The sequence below is a fragment of the Cygnus olor genome, chromosome 5 (genome assembly GCF_009769625.2).
Source record: "Cygnus olor isolate bCygOlo1 chromosome 5, bCygOlo1.pri.v2, whole genome shotgun sequence".
Lineage (NCBI taxonomy): Eukaryota > Metazoa > Chordata > Aves > Anseriformes > Anatidae > Cygnus > Cygnus olor.
In genome coordinates this window covers 12160131-12187756 of record NC_049173.1, presented here as the reverse complement: position 1 = coordinate 12187756, position 27626 = coordinate 12160131, and the positions used below count along the sequence as shown (strand labels likewise).

General features: G+C 38.9%; 1 long non-coding RNA gene across 1 annotated transcript in view; it reads right to left on the bottom strand.

Moving 5' to 3' along the window:
• Positions 1-9405: 9405 nt before the first annotated feature.
• LOC121070778 overlaps positions 9406-27626 on the bottom strand; it is a 235516-nt gene continuing 217295 nt past the window's right edge. Inside the window, exon 15 of the long non-coding RNA XR_005820215.1 lies at positions 9406-13577. This is a non-coding gene — a long non-coding RNA (uncharacterized LOC121070778). The remainder of the gene's footprint in view (positions 13578-27626) is intronic.

The window sequence follows — 27626 nt, the reverse complement described above, 5'->3', positions numbered from 1 at the left end:
CAAGGAAAAATCTAAGCAAATTGCACTGTTGATCTCATACAGAGGACATGGAAAAAGAGAACACGTTATTTACAAGGGAAAAAAATAACATGCTAGAGACATCAAATGATCTATTGACATCATCTGCAAATTCATTTCAAATTACACTCAAAGAAAAGTGTATTAGAACCTGAGGGCCATGGCAATAGCAGAAAATTAATTCATTGTCATAAATATGAACAGTAACTGTTCACAGTCTCTGTCTGATGATGGTTTTACTGCTGCCTGTCTGTCAAAAAAGGTAAACACTGCTGTATTTTTACGCTATCATTTTCTGGTCATGCAGCACCTTGCATTTTTTCTCTGGCATTCTCCATACAGTTTGTATCTTTGTAAGAATTATGAAATTGAGTCTTTTTTGGTATAATTTTATGCTATCTTGTGCACTACACAGACACTTGACTGTGTCTGGGGCTCTTCAGTAACATTTGTAAGGGAAGGTGGATCACCCCAGTATATGCAACATTTTACCATTCTCCCATATCAATAAAATATAATGGTAAAATTGCACAGAGTGTAAAAGGTAAGATATATGAGAGACCACATCAAGTCTTTGTGTGGTGTAGACTTCCATCCCTTGTGCTGCAGCATGCCAGGAAAGAAAGCCTAGGTAGGGTCACATAGAAGATCTACTGCCAAGACAGACAGAACTGCTTAGTAGATGACATAGAGCCAAGAGAATTCATCCTCCCTTCACCCAGATCAGCAGATCATTAGTGTGTTGAACACCAGTGTACAAGATCCAACACTCCATGCATACACTTAAACAAAGAGAAACCTAGGCGGAGGGGAGGAGACGCTCCTTCTTTTAGTTTCTTGTAGTTTCTTGTAGTTACCCACTGTGACTTTATCATGTGTTCTGTTACCTGTAGTTTCTCCATAACCTCTGAACAGAGTGTACTGCGGGACTTTTGCTAATTGCCTGTTTGATTTTTCCCACCACAACCACATATATCTATACTCTCTTGCCACTCTCCATTGAGCCCCACAGACTCTCAGTCTCTCTTAGTGTTTAGACAAGCTTGAATAAGCTATCAGAAATAAATGACCTGTAATAGAAAGTCAAATAAACAAACATCTTATGTCCCTGCTCCATCTTGCCATGTAGGAGGATCTTTGAGATAGATTGCCATCTTGCTGAAGATATTTCAAATTCCTCATTAAAGTTTTCTTTCAACCTTACTGTGCCATATGCAACGTTGATCTATGTAAGTCTTTGGAAATGAGTTAAAATTTGCTTTGCCTTTGCTGAGGAAGAATAAGGCAAATGCCTTACATGTTCAGTTTCACAATCCAACTGGCACAACATCTGCTACCACAGTCCCCACACACAGAATGACTTGTGGAGGATGTCAGAGCAGACACCTCTTGACAGCCCTGTTCACTGGTGCTCCAAAGTCCCTGCTCCTCTGATGTATTCTGTTTTCTCAGTGCCTCATCTACACTAATTCTACATAGCCACCTTCATGAAATTAAGGCTGCCTGGAATCCCATAAACCTTTCCTATCTTGGGCAAATCCTGTGGGAGGGAAGCCCCCAGCCTCTTCTGGCCCTGAAGACCTCCTCCTCAGACCTCCTCACCCCCTACTCTATGTTGGTAGGCTGCAAAACATCTAGGTAGTTCAGTTTGAACCATATCTTGGGGATATATCTTTATCCCAACTTTATCATTTATAACTATTTCTCTATCCATTTGCCCATCCAGACACAAAGAGATTGAACCTTGTACCACCATGAGGGAACAAGGAAAACCCAGGAAAAAATGAATAAGCCTCAGGACAAGCTAAATACAGTGATTTGAAAATCCTGCATGGAGCAGAGTCCACAGGCAAGTCCACAGGGTCCTTGGACAAAAACACCATCAGAATTTTGCCTACATTGTATTTCTGTCAACTTTCTCCTCTCCACATTGAAGAGTCTCTATCCACACGGCAGCTAATCCATTTTATGAGTCATTTTATTTGCTTTTCTTTGTACGTTTTCTAACTCAACTATGTCCTTTATGAGATGAAGAGTTCAGAACTGTACAGAGTACTCAACAAGAAATGCATCAAGGAAAATGACAATCTGCTTTGCTCTCGGTTCTCCCTCCTGGCTGATGCCTAACATTTTGTTGTTTTGTTACACACTGAACTGGTGGTTGTGGAGGATTGTCAGTGATTACTTCAAGAATTCCCTCCAGAATTGTAGCTGCCTGTTTGAAACTCAGTACCACGTAAGCATGGTTTAGATTGTTGTTCCTTTGATGCCCAATCTAATATTTTCAGCAATGCAATTCCATCCCCACCTCCTGCCTGCCCACTCAGTCAGTTCAGTGAAGTCTTTCTGGGGTTCTTCACTACAAGTTGGGCATCTAATGATCTGAAAAAGTTTAATATCAGCTGCAAACTTGGCAATTTCCCTGGGCAACCCCTTCTCCAGATCACTGATGAAGATGTTGTTTACAGCTTGTCCTAGTACCAGTCTTTCAGGGACACTGTTTTTTCATAATAATTATTTTTTTAAATGAGATCTACTATGGGGCATATAAGGTGGGTAATTCTAATGTAGATAGACCAGAATCTGGACTTTTTTTAGTAATTATTTAATCCAGCATGTGCAGAGGTGAGAAGCAGCTGCAAGTACAGAATGGGAGTTCTTTGTCAGCACTGTTAGGTCAAAGACTCATCTATCCAGGCCACAGACATTTTGCAGTACATCTGTCATCCTCCCTCACGCAGTTTGTATAACTTGGTAACACCACCACTTCTAGGAGATGAGGCTTTTCAGATGGCTGACAGTACAGAATGTAGAAGATGTGCTTTGTCTAGTGATCAGCAAAGACGGTCCAGGCTAGTATGGACTCTGCGACCGAATTCTTTTCACTACTCTATCCTGTAACTCCACTGTACATAAGATGCTGCTAATGCTCCATCTCTTGGGGAGGTCGGAAAGCTTTGCTCCTTAACATTTGCAGAGTTCAGAGCTGAATATAAAAATGGATTAAGTTACAAAGTAAAACTGTAACAGTAAATGTTTCTCTGGGAAGCCAAGTCTAAAACAGATCCAAAATATGTCATCTCCCTTGAGTTCTGTGTTACATCTGTGATACCAGATACAAAAACCTTGGTAAAGCCTCTCTGAGTCATTAGGAGGCAAGCTGAAAAAGACAAGGCCAAAGGAGATACAAAAATTATCCAGCCAAATATACAGTCTGCTCACAACAGTGCAGAGAGAAGAAATGCCAGAAGCCTTGAGGGTGTGTTGTTTGGTTGTGTTTTTTGGTGTTTTTTTTTTTTTCAGCTGATACAGGAACCCAAGTTGAGCAATGACAGCCAGGCCTATGAGCTTCTGTCCCAGCTGTATCTACTTCCTTTATGACTAAAGTGAACTTTGCCTTCCCAAAAAGGAGAGGGGAGTTGCCAAGAGACGGGCATGCTGGAACACCAGGCCCAGAGCTGTAGGAAAGGCACCAGAACTGGGATTCTGCAGTAAACACAATTAACCGGTCAGGTTTCTACAGGTATGGGATAGGAGCAAGCAGATTTTTTTTACCTTTTAGTTACAGGAGAACTAGGTTCTGGAGTATAGCTGATTGATCCCATTTCAAAACTGGTGTGAGTGGGGGAAGTAATAATCATAAGAACAGATATATATTTTTTTAATTTATTTTTTTTTACAAAGACTGAACACAGGCAACGAAGCAAACAAGGGCTGGCAGCAATTTACGAAAGCTGTGATTGCCCTATTCTTGCACACCAGATTTACAGATAAAGAAAAGCTTTTAATCAATGGCAGTAAAACTTCCTCCTACTCAGTTTGTTACAGTCTCAGAAAAACAACAGCTCAATCAGGTAGAACTGCTCTTGTCTGGGGGCAGAAAGATGCCCCAGGACAAGCTTTATTCCAGCCTGGTTTTCTGCGGTAATAATTTAGAGGCCTTGCAAAAGATCTTCAGAGTTTTCTCAGGAAAGCTAAGCTTTTCTGTAGGATGTGTTAAATTTCGTAATGAAAAGCAAGAAGAAACTGTAACTCTGTGTGGTAGGATGAAGGCTAACTGAATGTTGTTCGTTTAGAAATGTCCTAGAGGGCATGCTATAATATAAATTGGTTTATGGTATTAATAAGGAGAGAATTCAAAGGCTGATTGTTGGCAGAGGAGAACTTAACCTGGCCCAAAACTTTGAAATTACCAAAAGTAATAGAAGCAGTACTGAAAAATTGCAAGATATGTGAGTATAACACAGAGACAATCACACTGCTTCAGTAAACAAAATATCAAGCCAGTTGGAAGGAACTTGCTCTCCTGAGGGCTGTTTCCATGTGGAGGAGCTCATTTTACATCAGGTTGTCAGGAGAAAATGGCCTAATGTCATAAGTGTCTGAAGATACAATGCTAGGCCAGGAAATGCAATGGTGACCCTCAAGCAGCATATCAAAAGGTACACTCAGGGCACAAACCCCAGCAAAACAGAGGATAAGAAGGCAAGTGGAGGATGGGAAAAAGGTCTGCCCCTGAGGGGAAGGTACACATTCTCATACATAAAAGTAAATAAATAAATAAAAGCCAGTGTTTTGACACTGTCAGCAGGCACACCTTAAAACAGATCCAGAGAGACACTTAAAAGTTATCTACTGTCTTATGAGCACAAGGGCAGGTTTTTCAGATGTGGAACTGGCCTCCAGTTATTTGTAGGTGAACACTGGGAAATAGACCAGTGTGCAAGGACTGAGCTGAGGTGGTTGATCTAATATTGATCATAACATATAGATTCTGGCTCTGTCTGCCCTCTGGAAGAAATTGTTAGAAGCTAACAACTAGATACTAGAGGAAGCTTTCTGGGCAGGGAAGCAAATTGACTCAGGCAGGAAAGAGAAATTTAAGGCAAAAATCCCATTTAAAGCAAGGTGTATAGAAGAAAGCAAAGAACAAGTCAAATCATGGTAGTTGCATGAAGCATGGTTAACATTTACTGAATGAAATGTTTGCGTTTGTGGCAAAATATCAAGGAATGCAGGGGTGAAGGAAAGGAATGCCATCAATATTTGACACACTATCAAACATTCCATCCTTGTCAACATCCAGAACACCATAAATTCTGTATATCCATTAAATTTTTTGCTGGCGTGCATAATGAACAAATGTACAGAAGAACAGATGTGTTGATCACTGACAGTTCTGCTGCTGTTAATGATAAAGAAATGGATGATTTGATAGATGAAAATAGAAAGAAGAGATTTTATAGACCATTCCAGTTATTAGTATAACTATTTCCCTTTCTGTATTTACCCCTCTTCTTTAAGTTCTGAACTGATTTTTTGATCTAGACTGTCACGTTTAATTAGCATAAAATCTCCGAATCTGTTTATTTCTTTGTTAATATTGTTTGCTTGCTTTTGAACTTATATGGACTTTTTGCCTCCACAACATTATGTGCCAATGAGTTTACAGTGTAAATATTTAAGTTGACAGAAAGTACTTTTAAAAACTACTTTGCATTGTTTTGAAAGTTCTGTCTCCATACTCTTATGCAAAAGGAAAGGATCAGCATTTTCCTGCTTACTATTTCTGTGTTCAAATTTTTATAGATCTTTCTTTTCCAAGCTGAAAAATTCTTTCATTTGTTCTCTCTTTTTGTGAAAATTGTTCCAAACATCTGGTTACTCTTGTTCTTCTCTATACCTTTTCTAGGTCTACTTCACATACTTTAGCTCTAATTCTACTTTATGAAAAGACCAGATCTACACACTGTATGTATTCAAGATACATACACATTCAGAACAATATATTGATTTCTCTTCTGTTCTCAGCTTTTCTCCAAAACAGTTCCTCTATCATGAAAGACAATGGAAGTTTTCAGTTAGCTTTCTCCTTTTGCTTCATCTTTTTTAGGAGTTCCATTTGTACCTTAATCATTCATAAAACAGAGAAATTCTCTGGCAGATTCCCTGCTCTTCACAACTTTCTAAAAATTCTATGATTTTTACCAACATACACCTCATTTTTTCTTGGCCTCCGTCATTATTGTTTTACTCTTTCTTTGGTAGAATTTACGTACTTTTCTATTTTCCCCACTGGGATATGATATCCACCTTCCTGGGAGAATGTCTTTTTTAGAGCTACTTTACTCTTTCATTCTGCTGCTTTGTGAAACTAGATCCTTTTCTTTTTGTAGCTGGGCTTTCGTTGAATGGTTCTGTTTAATTAGTAGTGTTCATTAGCTGCAATCCTCTGATGTGGTGGTTTTAAACATTGTTCATGCGAGCTATAAAAAAAATTGTCCTTCTAGCTGCTCCTTTTTAACTTCCTTTTGACCAGTTTTCTCATGGTAATTTAGTTATACTTTAAAAAAGAAAATGTTATTGTGCTGCATTTTGCTTTCCTATTATCCAGTTCAACATACTTACATGAGAGTATATTGTGGTAAATTTGTGGCATACCGTGCATAGATTTTGTTTGTTTTATAAAAGCAAATAAAAACTAATTGCTAAAAAAAGGATTTCAGGAGGAATAACCTAATTCTGAAACAAACTCCAATCTAGATTGGAGACAAAGACAAATACTACCCCTGCTTTGTAAGGAGACAGGTTTTATAATAGGGGATGTAAAGATCTGGTTGCTGCTCTTTGATCTCATTCTTTTACATGGGTTTGACCTTAGGAAAAAAAATGGCTCCAGCTGCCTCAAAAAAGCAGAAAGAAGTATAAAAGTCTGAAAGGGTGATGTTGACTGCGGAGAGCCACTGCTGCCCCTAGACAATGAGCAGAAAGAGCCACCAGTCATTCTCATAAGTTAGTCAGGAACCCAGGTGAAAGGACCAAGGTGGTTCTCTCTCATCTGAGTGGTCAACATAGCTAAATAGAATTATTTTGAGTTGGAAAAGAGGAGTTAGCTATATTGTTTTACCTAAAACAAATCACCTGTACTAACATTTTGATTGCTGTAAAGGAAAAAAGGGAAGGGAAGGGAAGGGAAGGGAAGGGAAGGGAAGGGAAGGGAAGGGAAGGGAAGGGAAGGGAAGGGAAGGGAAGGGAAGGGAAGGGAAGGGAAGGGAAGGGAAGGGAAGGGAAGGGAAGGGAAGGGAAGGGAAGGGAAGGGAAGGGAAGGGAAGGGGCGGAGAGGAGAGGAGAGGAGACAAAAAAAAACCACTTTATATCTAATATCTCTGCAACCTTTTCGGAAAAAACCTCTTCCAAAATTCCCACTGATTTGTAGTTCATTGCTGCTAAAGTAAAACTATGTGGCATACCACTGTCCTCATTAGAGATTTGTCACACAGTGAATATACTAAGTTTTTATCAAGGTCCCCCTGTTTTACAGACCCAAATAAATCCTCATTCTAAGTACATACTGTCTTTTGTTCATGACATATTTTCTTCTCAAGTCCTGATTTAGCAGTTTTCAAAAACATTGGCAATGAACGCCATAATAACTGGAAATAATGTCTGAGTAAGAACTCCAAGAGCACAACTTTTTCACAAGTTATATCATATACTCATTGTGCACTGATTCTCCTCCATATAAAACGTTTCCTGACAATCTATGACATCAGGGCCAAGACTAACTTGTTTTATGGCAGCAACTGAAGCATATAATTAAAATTAAACTCAGAAGACTTGCAGGGACTGTCTGTTGGGAAGGAAAAATAGACTAAGAGGTATTTGAAGACTTCTGCAAATCCACACAACAAACATCTGTGATGAAGTAAACTCAGCAAGGAGCTTTAGCTAGTGACCTCAATAGGATCAGATATGAAGGATCTGAATCTTAATGTTCTCAGTACTTGGAAACATAAAGAGGGGAAAGAGCCTATAATTCATACAATTTCAACACTGTTTAAAATATATCAGTAAATACTAAAATTCACTAAAAATTCAAGATTTTTTTTTTAAATCACAATTAATTATTTATGTTATCCAATAATTACACTGAAAAAGCTTTCCTTTAATTCTGATTAACTAACAACTTGCTAGGATAACTATTTGTTTCATACAGTCAACAAAATAATGCTAGGCGTACTACAGTTACTTATGATATACATCCTAGTTAAATAGGATGAAAAAAGCTTAAAGGTAATATGTATCAGTACTTGTGCATCTAAGTAAGGCGTAGAATCAGTAAAACTTACATTACCAAACTAAACATTAACATATGTTTGAATAATATAGGCAATTTTAGACAAACTTCAATTTTTACTACTTGTTCTCTTGTGCAGTTGTTGCAGTAGAGGCACGGAGAAAAAAATAAGCAAACAACAACAACAAAAATAAAAACCGCTCTTTGTACTCTCCTACAAAATGGTTTTCATGGTCTCATTATATCATCTTCTCTCCAGGCTCCTTTTCATCTGCTTATAAGGTAACACAAGATCTCAAGAACCTTGTCAGCTGGTGTATGAAGAGAACTTAGATGCCCAAATGCAAACCAAAACTTTTTGCTACTAAAAAAATCTGATGATTGCCTAAACTGCCTTCACTTCACTTTCTAGATCTCAGTCAGGCTTTGATAGAGAATCAGGAGCAATAGTCTTCCAAAAAGTCCAGTCCAAATGGTACAGTCAGAACATGCCTAATGTTCTGACTAGTTCACTTTCTTCAGTTCTGCTGCTGTTTTCTTGTAAAATTAGGAAAAGAAGTGTCCTTCAGTATTATTCTTCAGAACATTTATTCAGGTGATGGGAAAGCTAAGAGAAAGAGGGAATCAGAAAGAATGAGAGAAATGATCAAATGTGCAAATACAGGATGGGATAATGATAAGCCAGGTAGCAATTCAGTAGAATAAGAACTAAGAATTTTTGTCGCTAACTTATACCAGAGAAAAGAGGGAATGTGATCAATGTGATTAGTTGTTGCATGTAACTCATTTTTTCTCACAAAAACACTCTGCCTCGATGGCAGCTGGTAGAACAGGGCCTGAAGTCTTACCTCTGAGACCATTTTAATAGGTAATTTTATATTAAACAAATGTGTAGTTCACAAAACTAACCAGCAGAGAGCAACACTATTTAAATTTGAACTGAGTGTGATATCTTGACAAACTAATTATTACATTACTGTGCATAAGACTGTATAATGCAGTATGTTAAATGTAAGGCTGTTACATTAGTCACAGCCACTTACTGCCAATGCATTCCAATGTAATGTCTAACCCAGAAAAACATGTATGCAAATCATCTGAATACTTGCTTTTACTTTGCATGATGTTGAGGGGTTCTTCTGAGGTTATGATGTATGGCAAACTTGTAAAATTAAACACAGATGTACTTTTATTTCACACACAAAATTTAACTGCAAAGCTTTAACGGGGAATTTGCACAATGAAATTATTCCCTCTAGCCACCTGAAGCGATCAACTAGTTCAGAATAAACTCAGCTTGTACAAGGTATATTGGGGAAATGAAAACCATGTGTTTTATCTGCAAATTTTATTCTATCTGTTGGGAGAAAAAAATTAACCATCCCCTTTATATGGCAGTGCCTGAAATATCCCAGTCTGGAATTACTCCAGCCTCTCTGTTGGTGAGGCCACCGGACAACAGCTATGAAAACAGTCTGCTCATTTCAGACTGAGGGCATTGATGAGGCAACCTACTGAGCTCAGGTGCCATGAGAGGTGCAGAGTGAATCTGCCCTTCAGGGAAACTGGCAGTCTTGGTAATGCCATTTCTTGCCCTTGTCTCCATTTCTTCCAGCTTCCTAGAGATGTAGGGATCATCTTCAAATGAAGTCTTCATGCTGTATTAAGGGCAGAATAGCAGGTTTTCCCTGACATTGGGAGACTGGCATCATGCCTATCCCAACCCATGGGCTTTTACGGACAAATGGTAGGTCTGCTGAGGAGCAACCCCTGTGTCTCAACAATTAACATTTCCCAATTCTGCTAGTTCCATTCTCTTCCCGGGTATTGTATGTGGCAGCCATTATCTGTCTTAGAACAGTTTTCAAATTTATAGTAAGAAATACTGTAAGATGGCAGTGAATTCCCCAGCAAATATGAAGTAGACTCTGAAGGGAGAAATCCTCAACTGTCTAAGTTATATAGTATCTCTAATGAACTTTTCCCATCTCAATTATTTTTCCACTGTGCCTCAAACAAAAGGTTATGGAAAGGGACAGTCTAACCCTTTCAATTACTTTAGGATGAAATTAGAATATTTTCTTTGTTCAAGTTCCAGAAAACAACAAAAAGAATGACAAAAAATGTGTTTAACCCACAATGTAGTGTTCTATATACTTAGAAAGTTAATTCAGTTATTGAGCACCTAACAGTAACATAGTACATACATTGTGATGAAGTAGAGATAGGCAAGAAACTTTGAACTTTCTATGAAAATCTTTCTGGCTTGTCAAATGAAATTATTCCGACTGTTTCCATGCAGTCTCACCCAGTAAGTATTCTTGTAATCTGTCTTGCAAAAAGGGATATTCACTGTAAATTTTAATTAAATATTGCAAAATATTTCCAGAAAGTGAATTTGAAATTAACATGAAGATTTCACAGCAGCAGACTGATCAAAGAAACTGTGCTCAGGTAGTCAGGAAAAGAAACTATAACGTGTCTAGGCAAAAAAAAAAATGGACAGGTTACAAATTATCAGAGTTCAAAACAAATAGTGTACAGAAGATGTAGAGGTCAAGAACAAGTTATTTGGTTTGTTACTCAGATTAATTTCCCAAATAATCTGAAAGACTATGGTGATCTTTACAACACAAAAATATGGAAGTGTCACTGAATAAATTACTTACTTCAAAAGATCCTCCAAGCTTGCCTGTACTCCCAAAGTCATTGACATGCATCACAGTGAAGAAGATGTAATGTAAAGATATAAAGGAAGAATATATGACTATCAGCTCTTAGAGCTAGGAGGAAGTAAAACAGCACTGAAAGGATGGTAAAGATGGTAAAGATGTACCAGTTTCTCTGCGTCTTTTTGTCCATTTTCTAACCTGCTTATCCTTTCATGGCTGAACACTGAAAGCTTTCTGAGCTCAGTTTCCTCTCTGATCAAAAATGTAGCTGGTGATGCTTGTGGTAAAAAGGGTGAGTGATAATGTCTAAAACATTTGCATTTGTCAAATAGCTTAAAATGCAGCAACCTGGTGAAATCTCGTATAATGTCAGGAGACTTTCTATCCTGTGTATACATGACATAGAATACTTTTAAACTGGCTTTCTCTTATAACACCTTATATCATTCACTTCAATAATATCCTCAGTATGCTTCCCCCATTTATTTGTAAATGCCACTGGTATTTAAGTCACCTTTGTCTGTGGACTGGGTACTCATAGGAAACACTAAAAAGCTCCAGCTGGAAACTTGAGCCTAAATGCAATAGCCCTAGAGCAGAACAGGTGTGAGAGAGCCCTCATAAAGGAAGGTCTTCTTGCAAGAGAAATTACAGGCCCCATCTGAATTGGAGGGATTAAGGGGAATAAGAGCTGAAAGAACATGATTACATCTTTAGGGGACTGTATAACAGGTGAAAGACTACTATGTCCTCTGGGAAGACTACTCAATCCCATCATATCCCTGTTCTTGCTGACACCATGGCCAGCTAGATTTGTCCTTCTCAGTAACAAGAAGGACTAAGGAAAATGCAAAATTAAATGCATTTTTTCATCTCATGCCGTATCTCCTCTTATGCTTTATCCTTTAATTTTTTGTAAGAGCATTACTTGAAGTAAAGAAGCAGGCACAGGACAGGATGGGGATTCACCTCTGTGCCACATGCTGAATGTGCTTAGCATTCAGGCCTCCTACTTGGGGCCTGAACACAGCCATACCCTTGCTCAGTAGCTCTGTGGTGTGTCTGCCCATAAGGTACAAATTGCTATAAGATCCAGCAGATTCAGTCTAGAGTGTATTTATTCCACCAGCACCTCTGGGGTGAGACAAACATTAAGCTCACATGAAAGCATGAGGGATGAATGCATAGCCTTTCCAGCATTATAACGTAAAGATTCCAAATATATTTTGCAGTAACATGGAGTTGCTACTAACCTGCATCATTGTGGATATCTCCTGTAATATCCAGCACAGTCAAATAGATGTGTGGCCTTGACTGGGTACAGTTGTGAACTAAGATGAACTATGCATATGATAGAGTACATGTAGTACCAGGATGTAAGAATGGGCTCCTCAGCTCCCACCATTTCACACTGGCAGACTTACTGTAGGTCCTCTTGGTATGTATATGACCCAAGAGTCAGACATTCTGGTGTACTTAGTGTAAGGCCAAATCACTGCCTTTTCAGCAGCCCAGGTCAGCTGTGCCCAGAGTGCCAGCCTAGCAGCTAAGGAGGGCAGTTCATCATGTCTGATCTCTTCTTTGCATGCTTTACCATCCAGCGTGCTATATTACCTGTGTAGCTACCTCTCTGCCTTTCCTGGCTGTATCTATCATGCAAACAGACATCTAACTATTTAGTGACCCTTGCATACATAAGAGATGCTAGGCACCAAATAAATCCACAGGAGGATTAGAGAGCTAGTCTTTTGGAATTATGACTGTTCATTTGAAGCTACAAGTTGAAGGCATTGATTTAAAAAGTGTTCTTTGTAATTGAACCAACCTTTCTTTTGTAGATTGGCTATAAGAAACCCAAAAGAGTTATGAAAGCTTTCTTTGGAAGATAGCATCATCTTCAAAACCATCCCAGTGAGTACATTTCTACAGGTTACTTTAACAGAGCTACGAGTCCATCGTGTGCATTTTATAGAAGGACCTTTCTCTCTTATCAGGGCTGCAATCTGGTCATGGTATGTTGTGTTTTCACCTGTATTCTTTGACTGGTAGCCTAAGGATAAAAGATATTATCAATTCTGTGTGAGAAGTTCTTGAACAACAGAGAGAAAACAACAGTTAGCAAGCTGTCTATTGTTACACTCTGCAGTCACTTTTGAAATAGTTAAAAAAAAAAAAAAAGTTAGGTAAGCTGGAATACCATTTGCTGAACATAAATTTCTTGATGTCTGCCCACAAGGGGAAGAGAAGTCACTTTATGTATTTGTTGAACAGCAAATGTGGCATTGCAAAGCCTATGAATTACATAGTGTTCTCCCTGAAAAATAGAATTGCATAATATGTTGTTTTACTACTGCACGTAGTAAAAAATCATTCTTAGGTCCCAAAGCCAGAAAAAACAACACATGAAAGGACAAACTGACTACAAGTTCACTGCTTTGGATATAAAAAGGTATCTGGCATGATGAAGTCTTTTTTAGTCCATGTGTTTTTCATTTGAATTGGTTCATGTAAGGTTCTTTCAAGGGGAAGAAAAAAATGTGATAAATCTCCTTAGGAATAGAGCTGTGCAAGCTTGGGAAACTCGCTGGGCAAGCCAGCTTCTTTTGTCCGCCAAATTCTAGGGGCACAAGAGCCTAATGAGAGCTTAATTAAAATTGATGTGAAAAAATTAAACACTTTAAAGTATTGTTTTGGAGCTTGCAAAGCTTATGCCAGTGAAAGTCAATCATTTTGTGGCTTTGGAATTTAGTTCAATTAATATTTTTTTCTTTTCATCTGCAGTCCTCTCTTGCTATCTCTTGTCTCTCCATCTGAAAAGAAACAAACCAGTGTTAGGAAAGAGTCTGTCTCTCTGTTTTCCTCAGTTTCCCTGAGTCCAGAGGAGAATATTTAAGTGTTCACATCAGAGTTTTGATGCATTTCCCCTTTTAGGACATTTTTCTACGTGGTCTTTTGCAGGCAAGCATGAAACCATTCTGTTTGAGCTCTAAGCATATGCGCATTCACTCTACGCATCCTTGGATGAGCATGCTGCTGAGCACAAATTGATATTTTCTGTCTTTCAACAGGGGCTTTAGTTTGGGCTCCACACTAAATGCAGTAACATGGCTTCCAGTTCAGGGCCGTCACACATCCAACTGGCTCAAATCTTGGGCCGAGAAACTTGTATTCTGCCTGCAAAAGTCTGTGTAGACATACTCTGATGCTCATTCACACTGGGCTTGATCAGATGCCTGCTGAAATAAATGATAGTCTTTATACTTCAGTAGGTTTTGCGATAATCTCTTTTCAATGCCCTGGATGAAGTATTTATCACTCAGAACTTCTAGGGACATCAGTGGGTCTCAGGATGCTCAATATCTAAGAAGGGTTAGCTTTTGCATTTCAGTTCAGATGTCCCTTCCACACAAAAATCAACACTCTTGTTCCAAATGAGTTCCCATTTTAGTGACACATTTAGTGAGCATGAGCATCCTTCATCATGTCAGTGATTCTGTTGGCACCTCTGCCTCAAGAACTTTGAACTCCAGTAAGTTCAAGGATGCAACTGGAACTTGCTTTGTTTGAAGTATTTTCTGATTAGAGCCTACTGTGCACCAGTGTACGCTGTATGGCTGAGAATCAGTGGTGTTACATCAACTGGATGAATGTGAATAGTTAGGCTTTATGAGAATAATGGTTGTTTGAAAGACAAATGGCATCAGAAATAAATATATTTTTTGAATAAAAGAATTTTCTCCAGCCTCTTAGAAGTAACACTGTCCATACATGCTTTAACAAAGTTTCAATGGCAGGCAAGTAATTCTCTGTTTATTTTTACATCAAACATATTTACTCAAGCTAGAACAGAAAAGTTTAGCCTATCAGCAATGATTTTTTGGGGGGTTGTTGATTTTTTTCATTTGGCAAAAAAACTAAAACAAATATAGTAAAAAAAAAAAATCTGGGTTTGGAAGGAAAAAAAAACAAAAAACCACTTCCTGGAGTGGTGAATCTTGGAAACAGAATTTTGGGACCCTTCTGTTACAACTTTGTGTGACAAACCAAGCAGAGAAACAAAACAATCTGAGTGGTGAGCCACATGATCAAGTGTTTTTTGTTTTGTTTTGTTGTTGTTTTTTTGTTTGTTTGTTTGTTTGTGTGGTTGATTGTTGTTTTTGTTAAATTAAGTCTTTCTATGAGGTAGGCCAATGGATATCAGCTATCTCTGGACATGAACACATTTTTGTCTCAAGGGAATATTTTGGGTATTTTAGTGAACAAGTCAAGCCTCTAGACAGCACAACAGACTCTATTTCTTGCATGTCGTTCCCAGGGAAACCAAACTGAAAGCAGAACTTTCCAAAGAGGAAGCAGCCATCGCAAAACACTGACCAGCTGTAGGTGGATATGTTTCACAGAAATTCCACTTCTGCTTTTTTTTTCCTTTTTTTTTTTCTAACAGTGAATAGATCTTTCAATCCCATTGCTCCCACAGGTGAATTTGACTGAATAATAAAGAACCTGCTTTTGCAGCTACATTCATTTTTCATTTTTATAAAGTCCACAGCAATCAGTTAATTAAACACTAAATTCTGTCCCTGGGACTAAGAAGCATGATAATGCTTGAATAAAAAGCCCAACTGGAAACATTTGTCCAACTGAATTTTTGCAATGAAGATATTTCTTCAAGTCAAGGGCAACAAAGCAATCAAGTTATCGCATTTTAAATCCATGCATAAATTTGTTTTGTAATAATCATCTACCTCTGCAGTAAAGCTAGCTTCTTACATTACATGCACTCTTATCTGTGATATTTTCTTTTATTACTCTTATCACTACAAAGAACTTTTAAAGCTACGTAATGGCACTATTAGAGTCAACCTAGAATCTTTTGATCAAATAATCAAATTAAATATCAAAAGGCAATTAAAAATGAAAAGACTTCAGCCTACTTCTATTTTTTAGTTGAACATGACGAAAGCATCATTATCATTTTATTTCCTCCTACTTCCTCAGGTCCTGCTGTAAGACTTGAGTGATATGTATATGCTTTTACTGAAGCTGGTTTAACTTAGATCAAAGCATCATGGAAGCCAAAATTTTACCACTTTCTCTCTTCAGAGATACTGTTCCATGGTTTGTTTGTCGTTTTTTTCTGACCCATTACCTTTATGAACAGCAAATTCTCAGTTTACATAACACATCCCCAAAGATATCAAAAACATCAAAAATAATTGCTATTGCACTTATATTTTTCATACCCAATCAAATTTTTCTTCATTTTCAATTAAATTATCTTATCAACAGGCAAATAGATCTTTTTCCTTTTTTATAACCATGGTATATGGTATTCTAGCATATAATGTGAACAGTATGTTTCTGTTAGTAGTGGTAACAGTTTTGTTGTCCTTTATATACTGTGTACCTTACACAATATTCCAAAAGTTCCCGTGTCCAGAGAATTTGTGATTTAGAGAGATAGGTTGCACCAGTTGCATCTGGAGGAACTATAAGTCAGAAGAGTGGCCTTAATATCTCAGATACACTGTGGCTGGAATGAATGTTACTTCTCTCGTGTGACTAGTCAGCTTCATTGGCCCCAAAGCAAACTGACCCCATAAACTGCCAAAATCGTTAGGCTGCCAAGAAGGTGTTTGCATCAGCTGACCTGAAACCAAAAGCATAGATGACTCCATTAGGAGGCTGATCTCCCTAGCCCACTGTCCCCACATAGTGTGAATGGAAAGAAATGTATTCCTTCAGAAGAATTCAAAGCAGGATGTATCCTGAGCCACTGTTTGCAGGGGCATTTTTCTCCCTTTAGTGATTTCAGGAGTGAAGGGAATCTCCTAATGTAGGTACTTAGTGGAAGGGTATTAGACAGCATAAATACTCCAGCAGTACAGAGACAGGGTACCTCCTTTGAAGGCTCAGACCATTTTTTCCATTGTGCTTCCACAATCTGTACAGCAAGAGCTGTGGCCTCTCCACACCCTTTGCATTTCTCAAAACCCAGACAGAGACTCTCCAAAGTGGTGGTGAGTTCAGACACCAAGGGAATACAGAAAAAAAAAAAATAATAGAAAAGGAAAAAAAAATGGATAGATGGATAATAGATGAGTTTCAAAGCTGTGTCTGTCTGCCTTGATAGTTTAAATGTGTTTTGGTGTTGATATGTGTGTAGGAAGGAAGGAACAAAATCATTTTGAAAGAGTATAACAGCAATAAGGTGATTGTAAGGGAACGTAATTAAAGAGATATGAGGCTGTGAGTGCTGTTACAACACTGTCCCCGGAAAGGGGAAGTGGACATGCAAAGTTGCTGTCTCACGTAAGCTCTTATAAACTGAAGCCAAGAATTTGACTACACAAAGAGTACATCAGCAGCCCAAGGATGCTTTTCTCCAGCAGACAAAAGCCAGACACAGTGGGGCTTGCTACACAGCTTTCTGTCACTACTACATGTCAGCTGCATTATTTCTGTCTTCATTAAATGTTATTAACTGATCATCATCACAGGATTTTCATCCTGTAAAACTTTGCACTCTCAGCAAAAAGTTATTCATTGCTCATGGTATCCTAAAGGAGTAGAGCAAGACATTTGAGGCTGAAGGGACAATCATGATATCCAAGTTACTGGAACACACAGAGGAATTGTGGCAGATCCTGCCAGTGAGCTGGTGCCTTTGTGATGTGAAATGGAGCAAAAAATCCATGCTAATCCTGATGGTCCTCCTCTTTACCACCGAGATGCATAAGTGCATATAGCCAAAAATACTGAGATCATATGATTTCTTCATAGTCAAAAACCACTAGGGTTTGGGATCCAGATAAAAAGACAGCCCATCTGGACCTTAATTTGCTTTAAAGTGAAAAATAATCATTCATAATTTTTGAATTGATTTATGGCCACAATTTTTTCAACACTGAATGCTGGTTTCAGTGTCAGCTTACTTAAATAACTAAATATTTGAAATGCATCAGCAAATTACAAGTGCTGTCATTCACAACAGGTTATTCAGCTTTCCCAAGAGGTGTGACTGTCCTTTTGGCTGAGTTTACTTTCAGATACTCATTTAGGATGGATTTAATCAAATGAAATAGGTGCCACTCTTCATACATATATTTAAAATAAGCTCTTTGTTACCTGTAATGGGGGAGACACACAGCTGAGCCTTTTCTAGAGAAATTGCCTAAATTTTTCTAGTGCTTTTGTTTCTTACCTTCATTATTAAACAATGCTAATCTTTCCTCTGTAAGAGTCTAATGAGGAAATCACTCTCGTACTTCATACGCTCTGTGCTTAGGTTTAACTGATAGTAAATTAATCCTGTCTCTTGGATTACAGTTTAATTGCCTGTGACTCTCCTGTAAAATCTCATATTTTCTTTTTGTAAATAAATTTTGCTTCTCTGGAATATTATTTAGCTTTTTGAAGACACTTTGAAAACTGATGGCACTGAGAAGATGCTCTCCAGATTTCTCATCTAAACTGCTCTGTACCAAATACAGACACCTTTTAGGAAGGTCATCTATGCCCTGGGAAAGATTCACAATCCTTTCCTGCTCAGTTTCTTCTCCCTTTCACAGAAAGGCAAGACAGAGTCATCTGCTGGTTGCATTTTTTCCCTTCTTGCTTTGTTTGTCACTGGAGATTATCAGTAGGCCAAGAGGAGTGGTGAAGTTACTTCCCCTAGCTCACAGAAACAAAGCACCAGTTCATCCTAAGGTAGAGGTTGAGTGTGATGCCCCCGCTCCAGGAAGCCAGCCACAAAACACCTGTTCAGCACATGGCCACGTCAGCCCTGATGTGCTCTGTCATGCACAAAAGAGTTTCACGTGCCAGCTGGATGGGGGACACAGCACATGATGGCAATTGCAAGCTGAGTGAGAAATGCCTGGCTCTACCTTAGGTATGAAGCCTGACACAGCAGCACACTCACAGTGCCTGAATGCTGTGCTCCTATTAGAAATCTCCATCCCTTTCTTTAAGCCCATTTATTTTAGGGAACATTTGTCATGCTGGTGCAACCAGAGGGCAAGTTGTGCTCATGTAAACAAGCCCAGGGGGAAGTTTCATGCCATGTTCCCACCATACACTCTTTGTTCTGCTCCCTTCTCATCTCAGTGACAGCTGGGGCCCAGGCAAAGCTTACTATTCATGTGGAAATATGTGGTATTTTTAGCCAGATTTCCTAAGAATATGAGAATTATGAGATCATATTCTCCATGTGACCTTCAGTGTTTGTAGAGAGGAGGGCCATCACATATATATATATATATATGTATATATATATACACACACCTATATATGTACACACATATATATATATATACATATATATATATGAGAGCCTGGTAAAAATATCTGTTCACAGCAATTTTTTACCCTGTTTGTCAACCTCAGCCAAATCAGACAAAAGGTTGGAGAGCTCTGAAATATCATGTCCGATGCATTCTCTGAGGAAGAGATTCTGCGAAGAGGAAAGTGTAAACCATGTTAAAAGCAACACATCTAATATGAGACATCAGAAAATCTGCAGGGTTTCTCTTCCCTCTCCCCTCCATCCATGAGACACAAATGTATAGGAAAACAAACTTCATTAGCCCTGCTACTCATTGAATTACTTTTTTTCTGGTAAGGCTCAGAGTGAACAAGGATTATCTCCCTCAACATCCCTTCTAGTTTCACTTCAGTATACAAATAACATTGACAGACAAGAACTGACTCCTGAAAGCTGTCTAATCACCAAGACAGAGGAAAAGGGTGTCAGTATGGCACCATTTCATAGGTTTTTTGCTCTCAGTTTGCCAAAGCTACACTACTATGAAGGCTTAAGGCTTACACCCTGGCTGTTGTTTTTGCTTTTTACAGCATTTTTCTTGCTGTTTTCACAATTACTGATGTACTGGTGGCAGAAGGATGAACTGAAGGCACTGCTTCATCTGCAGATCTCCATATATAGCAGGTTACCTGGCTGTACACAGGAAAGGTACTTTTTATATTTGTTATTTAAAATACAGGAGTAACAAAGGGCATCTATCAGACCTGACAGTCATCACTGACACATGCTAAATAGGTAATGCACCAAAGAACCAACAATGCTGATAATGGGTAACTGGGCAATTTAGAAAAAAATTAGGACTCCCACCCCACTCAGTTTGAAGCTTTAACCTGACATCACTGCTTCTCCAATATGTTAAGAATTTGTGCCCTACCAAATGCCTAAATCTTGGTAATCTACAACTGACCTGGCAGTTAAATTAAATATTCCACTGTCTTGAAAGAAATGACCTTGCTGCATACTTATAAATTCTGTGAAATTCCGTTAATGACTGTAAGCAATATGCTTAGGTTTCATGCTATGAAAATCCCCCAAAACAGACTGCAAGGCAATGGGCAATTTGATGCCTTTGTAAACTTTTTACATTTTCTAATCCATGCTTGTTTTGCAAATCTAAATTGACCATAAATGACAAATTTATGTCAAAAAGGCATTTCTGTGTTTTTTTTTCCCTTGTCCTTACTCTGAAATTAACTTTAAGTTTGATCAATTCAGTGGTTTAATTAGCTAATAGCTACTTACAATAGTTATGAAACATCATCATGAGTTTCTATTTTAATCCACTATATTGCTTAGAAAATACTGAAAAAATGATAACTTTGTATTATGCTAGGGTTCTTCAAACAGGCTATGGAGTCTGTGAAAGATTATCAGTGAATACTGGTTTTATTTCTTGGTTCAACATGGAAAGACATAGATAATAGTTACACAACTCTTCACAAAAGAACATTGCTCCAGCAGCACAAATTGACTTGGTCTTAGTACCATGCTACTCTGATTTCACAGCTTTTGGATCAGAGCTCTGGTTTATGGATCAGAAGCGGTAGTGACTCGAACCACAGGCAGAGTAAGCTGATGTTTTTCTGCAAAAGATCATGTAGAACAGGCCTAAAAATGAATGGAGCTCTTTGCTTGCCACCACCTGGACAAAGGGGAAAAGCTGGCTACAGAAAGGTGATTCCTCACTGCCTGACAGTAATGTGGGGAGACTTAAAAGTTACGTTGGCAAACAGCCCTTGTCTATATTGCATTGTTTGAAAAGCTACCTAACTTCCCATCTTTGACACTGGTTTCAAATACACAAATATGTTTGTTTGTTTGTTTGTTTTGTGTTTTTTTTTAATGAAAGGAAAATGAAATGTCAAAACCTTCAGATTTTCTTTTATCTTGGATAAGCATGACTGAAAAAAAAAAATAGCTCTAGAAAGCTACATAGATCTGTTACAAAGGAAGATTTCTTTGTAAGAGAAAAAAACAGGGAATGTAGAGAATGCTAAAAGTGTGGAGAATAACAGTATCAAACACGTAGATGAGAAGAGAGCATGAAAGAAATAATATTTGTTAAGGAGAAGAGACTAAATTGTGTGGAGATTTTATTAGAATGAGTCACAGTTGAGCAATTATGCCTTAGAGGAGTTCCTTTGATTCATGGGAAGAAGCTGGGAGGTTCCGGAAATGAAGAAGACCAAGAATTTGTGAAGGAAAATACCAAAAGTTCAGAATTTCAAATTTAGGTGAATATGTCAAATGTTCTGATGTTTGTAGCATTCTACTGGGATGTTATCTTTCATACCAATATGTAGACATGGATGTTCCATCCTAAAACCACTGAGATCATTTCTCCAATACTGTATTCAGATGCTTTATACCTAGTTGATTGCTCAAAGATATTTATCTAAACTTTTCTTAAACTTTCCCAAGAAAGGATATTTCATGCTATCCTTAGTCTGCTCCTGTATTCCCTGAGTCTGTTCCTGTATTTCTTTACATGTTTTGATATGGATCACTGACGAATTGGGGGAATTGTGTTAACCAGCTGTACATCTATGTTGGATGAAAAACTGCTGGAATACGTTTTCATTTTCTTATGTCTCATCTTCAAACTTTTTATGTCTCTAAAATTGGCATCACTGTCCCAAGGGCTGTAGAGGAGCTCTCTTCCTGTGGTCATTATATCCTGTTAGATAAAGCTAACAAACGCCTGGTGTTAATTATTGTTGACACTTTAAAGACGCTGGCACTTTTTAACTTTCTTTATTTGAGGGATTGCTGATAGAGGGAAAGCAAAAATGAAACAAAATTTAGATAGACCTCAAAAAAAAAACACCTCAGGGAAGTAGGATTCCATCTGAAATTTGGGCAAGCATGCAGTAGTGGAATGGGAACACTCATAGCAAAATACCTGTTCCTGCTCCTTTGGGAAGTCAGACAGCAAGGTACAGCAGTGTCAAGGGAATGTTGTAAGACACGGTGAGCAGTTGCCATCCAAAACACCTGCCTTCCCCAACTGCCCTTCCCATCAATGCTCCAGATTTCCCAGAGACAAACCTCCAAGATGCCCTGGCAGGTGTAGTTAGAGATACACAGGAGAGTTAACACTGTGCCAGTAAGTAGCACAAACACAGCACCATAAGAAAATTACTGCTGAATCTCATGATCTACGCAAGTGTGGTATGCCCACCAACACCCAGGCCTGTGACATCCATTTGTCATATTTCCAGGAAAATGTTTCCAGTCCTTTAAAGTTTCCTGCACTTATTGGAGATTTGGTTTTTGTGGCATTTATGTCCATTTACATAACTTCTGTAAATCTGTTGCTAATTGTTGTATTTGCTTCTTTGTTCCATTTGTCCGATGCCCCTTGAGTGGTTTTAATAAAATTACGTATTATGACTAACTTTTGCTGTCCCCCATCAGAGAGTCCTTTTAAGTCTCAAATAAAGGAGGTCTGCCAACTAGAGCCCAAGCCTTTATTCCTTAACACGCCCAAATTGTGCATCCTGCTTACTGACATATTGGGAATCCTTCAGGATGTAGGATGAGTCTTCAGGAAGGGCTAGATAATGCTCACACTGTGCATGCTGGGAAGCCATTGCATCCACAAGGTAGTGAAAACTTCCACTCACTTGGGACATTAGTGAAGTGCTGAGACCCAGTCTTTGAGATTTGCAGAGGTAAGGATCTCAGAATGCATTCAGCAGTTGGAGCATACCTGTACATTCTAAGAAATGTATGAGGGAGGAAAAGCAATCTATGGCTTAAGGTAGCCACTGATGGAGGATTTTACAAAGAAACTACCTTCCTGGATAGATTATTGCATAACTCAGCTACACCCAAAGTTCTAATTCATAAATAATAGTACCAATAATAATCGTATATGAGCATCTTTAGTGCTCATTGTTATAAAAACAATTTTACTAATCAGTGCTAGTTTTCTGTAACCAGAAATAGTTTTGTACTGAATAAGGCTATTCCAGGAAAAGCTAATCCACGAGTAGCTAATCTTTTCTGTTTCTTCATTCTCTTCTTTATGAAGCCAAATCTGCTTGGCACTGCCACAGCTGGCTTCCAAGATAAAGCTGTAAGATCTCACACAGGCATGCAATAGTCTCTGCGTATTCACAGATGTCAGCAGATTTTTGGGTAATGTACGGTTCCCGCTATATTGGCTAACACTGACTTGACGATGCCATGTAGAAGAGCCCATAGTGGAGCAGGTGGATGTGGCTTGAAGGAGGCTGCAGCACATGAAGAGACCCTTCAGGAGCAGATTCCAGGCCAGAGCTGCAGTCTGTGGGGAACTGGGAACCCATGTTGGAGCATTTTACTCCTGACGGAGGGACTCCATGCTATAGACCTATACGGGAGCAGTTCTTGGAGAGCTGCAGCCAGTACGAAGCCCACGCAGTTTGGGAAGGATGGCAGCCTGTGGGAGGGACCCACACTGGAACAGGGGCAGAGAGTGACCATGAAGAAGAAGCAGAGACACAACGTTGTGGACTGACCACAGCCCGTTCCCCATTCCCCTGCACCACTAGGGGTGAGGTGTTTTGCTATTAGTTTCTCGCTGATCTACTCTGTGAGCAACAAGGAATAAATTACATTAATCTCCCTTATGAGTTGTTTTTCCCTCTGATGGTAATTGGTGAGTGATCTCCCCGTCCTTATCTCAACTCCTGAGCTTTTTTAATCATATTTTCTCCCCCTGTTCCTTTGAGGAGGGGGAATGAGAGAAGTACAGTGGTGGTGCTGAGCTGCCCATAGGTGTTAAAGCACCTCGACAAGCTAGAGGAAATCATAGAATCACTGAATATCCTGAGTTGGAAGGGTCACACAAGGATCATCAAGTTCAACTCCTGGCTTCCCACAGGACCACCCAAAAGAACAGACACTGTGTCTGAGGGTGGTATCCAAATGCTTCTTGAACTCCAGCAGGTCCGGTGCTGTGACTACTTTCCTGGGGAGCCTGTCCCAGTGCCCGACCACCCTCTGGGTGGAGAACCGTTTTCTAGCACCCAGCTTTACCCTCACCTGTCCCAGCTCCATGCTATTCCCTTGGGTCCGGTTGCTGTCCCCAGAGAGCAGAGCTCAGCACCTGCCCCTCTGCTCCCCTCGCAAGGGAGCTGCAGGCCTCATGAGGCCTCCCCTCAGCCTTCAGTCCTCTCAGATTCAGAGGACTCATGGGAAGGCCCTGCCAGGAGCAAGGTACAAGGCATGAATATGAGGCTGAAAAGTACAAGGGACAATCCCACAAAACCATGGAAGGCAGTGAAAGAAATGAAGCTCAGGTCATCTGCAGTGAAACTTTTTTTCTCTGCAGAGAAGGATGGCAGATGTTAGCAACTTTAGAGAAGTGGCTAAAAAAAGGAGCCTGTAATGAACTTTAAGATACTTTTGCAAAGAGAAGCCTTGCAGGGTAACTTCTGTGCAACTAGGGAAATAATTTTCTGAGATACATTATGATTGCTTAGGGAAGCTTCTAACAAAAATATGAATGGAGGTATGTGGGACAAACTGATGTAATTTCTTCATTTGACTTCAATATACAGGGAAATCACATAAAGAAGGCGGGGGAAATGGATGAAAACCTATGGGATTATAGAAGATTTCCAACAGAAAGAAATCATTCATATAATGAGAATGACAGCCAGGTATGTACTGCAACAAAAGTATGTAGTGTGTTTTGGGAACTATGTATAAGAATTTTTAAAAAGTAAAAATAAAACACTTTGGACAACAAAATGGAGCTTTGGGAATAGCATGGGGTGAGAAACTGGTTATTATAGAATAAAACAGTGGGCTAACATTAGTGAGTACAGAAGATGCACTGTTCAGTAAACATTTGATCAAACTGGTAAAAACAGTTGCTAGCATTTTACGTTAATGATGTGGCTTTCTGCACAAAAATGAGTGAAACAGAATCCTTTCAGGTCTAAATCACGCAAAGGAAGGAGGGAATAGTCCTATTTGAGAAGACCTTAATTTCCAAGATTGAGATTGGAGAGCAAACACAACTTTCTGCCAGGTGCAGTAAAAAGAACAATTTCAAGAGGCTCTAGAGAAACAAACCTACTGCCAATATGCCCATAAGAAACATATGCTGTACAGTTATCCATGCACATGCAATTTCTAAAGGGAGCTGAACATACCTTGCAGAAGGATACACAAATCTAAGCCAGTCAAAAACACTATGTAAGTATGGTACGTGGCTTCTGAGAAAGCATTTGGACTGATTAATTAAGTGTTTTTAGGAACAGGATGGCATTTAGTAAGATGAAACACAAAAGTTGTGTGTGTAGAGACTATGGCAGTTCTGTCCCTGTAAGGGTCACATCCATCCATGGAGTGTTTCAAGAATGGATAAAGTCCTGATTAACCTGGACTGAAATTATTGTTGACGCTGCTTTAAACAGAGTTTGGGCTACAGGTCCCAAGATCTCTTTCAACCTGAATTATCCTCCTACATAACAAGAAGCCAATTCAACCATTGATAGCACATCATGTGTGCTCTTTGGAAACCCAAAAGGCAGGAATGACAGTAATGTTAATTTTTTGTAAATCATTCATCATTCATGAAAACATCATAAAACCTAAAATACTGAAAAGAAGTAAAAAATCAGAAACACAAGAACTCAGTAAACATTCCAAAGAGTCCAACCATTGAATCAGAAGGTCAATTTCTATCTACATTTGCTTAAAATCTCATTCAATTATTATTATTTTTTTTAATATATTTAACACAGAGAAAAAAATTAGATATTAGGATCCTGAAATCAGGAAAAGAGATTTGCAAGATCAGACCACAGATAAACCAGGATAGATTCAACTCTTCTCTTATTACGGTAAATTTGGACTAATGCAAACAGAAGGAAAAGAACGTCTTTAGTGCACAACCTCATTAAAACACGTTAATGATGTTATTCTTTAGAATGCTTTCATTTGTCTTTCAGGTGATTTTTTTAAGAGATGTCATTTAGGAGGTATTGTAAGAAAAAAGAGAAATATCACAGATGCTGTAAGCAACATGCGATGCTTAAGCTACATGTTGAGCAAGAATATACGCAAGCTGGATGAAAACTAGTACCTCTACTTTGTGGATTCCACCACTGGTTTGACTGGCAGATACATACCCTGCTTGCATGCAGAAGCAAGAGTTTATGATTTATTCAGATTACAAAAGCATTTGAATCAGCATGAAATCAAGTAAAATTTCTTAAACACTATAGGCATTCTGAAAGGCAAGATGGGTATATAACTTATAATAGATTATCTCCATGATGATGTCTTGTTATAATGTCTTACCCTCGCTTAAAATTTAGTACAAGTTTTGAGTTTCCTGATTATCCTGTAGTAAGTGAAATATGATGAACTGATAAACTTAAAACTCTGGGATTTATTTATATAGGCAGAAAACATTGTAGTAATTATAAGCATATGTCCAATGTAGTGATCTTTGCTCAGAATAAAGAGAAGGAACGTAAGGAAAGGAAAAGGGAGAGGAGAGTGGAGGGGAGTGGAGGGGAGAGGAGGGGAGGGGAGAGGAGAGGAGAGGAGAGGAGAGGAGAGGAGAGGAGAGGAGAGGAGAGGAGAGGAGAGGAGAGGAGAGGAGAGGAGAGGAGAGGAGAGGAGAGGAGAGGAGAGGAGAGGAGAGGAGAGGAGAGGAGAGGAGAGGAGAGGAGAGGAGAGGAGAGGAGAGGAGAGGAGAGGAGAGGAGAGGAGAGGAGAGGAGGAGGCGGGGCAAGGGCAAGGGGAAGGGCAAGGGCAATCAAGCCTGGCATGTTAACATATGGAAAAATAGGCAGAAAATTCATAAAGCATACTCTATTGACAGTAATGATAATGAATATTAAAAAAATAAATTAAAAAAAAAAGAAAATTACATAACATTTTCACTGTTTTATTGGTTGAAGAAGGAGACTGAAAACTTTTTTTTTTTTTTCTTTTTTTCCACTGCCTGTTGAAAGTCAAAATTAACTGGAATCTGGACTGAAGTTCTAAGCAGAAAAATAGAAAAGTACAGAGATCAAAATATTTACCCACTGGTCATACTCTGTCCCTCTCTGATATTTTGAAGGCATATCTGAAAAGGAAGTGGAAGATTTTTGGAGCTGACTCATTTCTGGTTTAAGATGGTCAGTCGGTGATGTCAGTGACTGGCTGTGCTGCTCCATGTCAGGTACCTACCATCATGTCAATGAAGCAAGCTGAAGTAACATCTGGACTTATCAAAGTAATATATTTTACTTCACAATGCTTTACTCTTACCAAATCAAAATGTGCTGGGAGGAAACATAGCCCTTTGAAGTCCACAGGAGTTTTTGCCATGACTCTCAGTGGAACCAGGCTTTTACGCTTTCTCTTTCCCCAGTTTCTTTTTCCTTTGTTACAGTGTCACACTTTTCAGAGCTGCCATTGTGCTTCATATCATCACTCTCACTGTTATGATGAATATGCAGCAGCATCTGCAGGACACTGCAGTGATACTACAAAGAAACTCTAGCCTCTCCATGAAGGAGCTTACAAGGACTTTCTA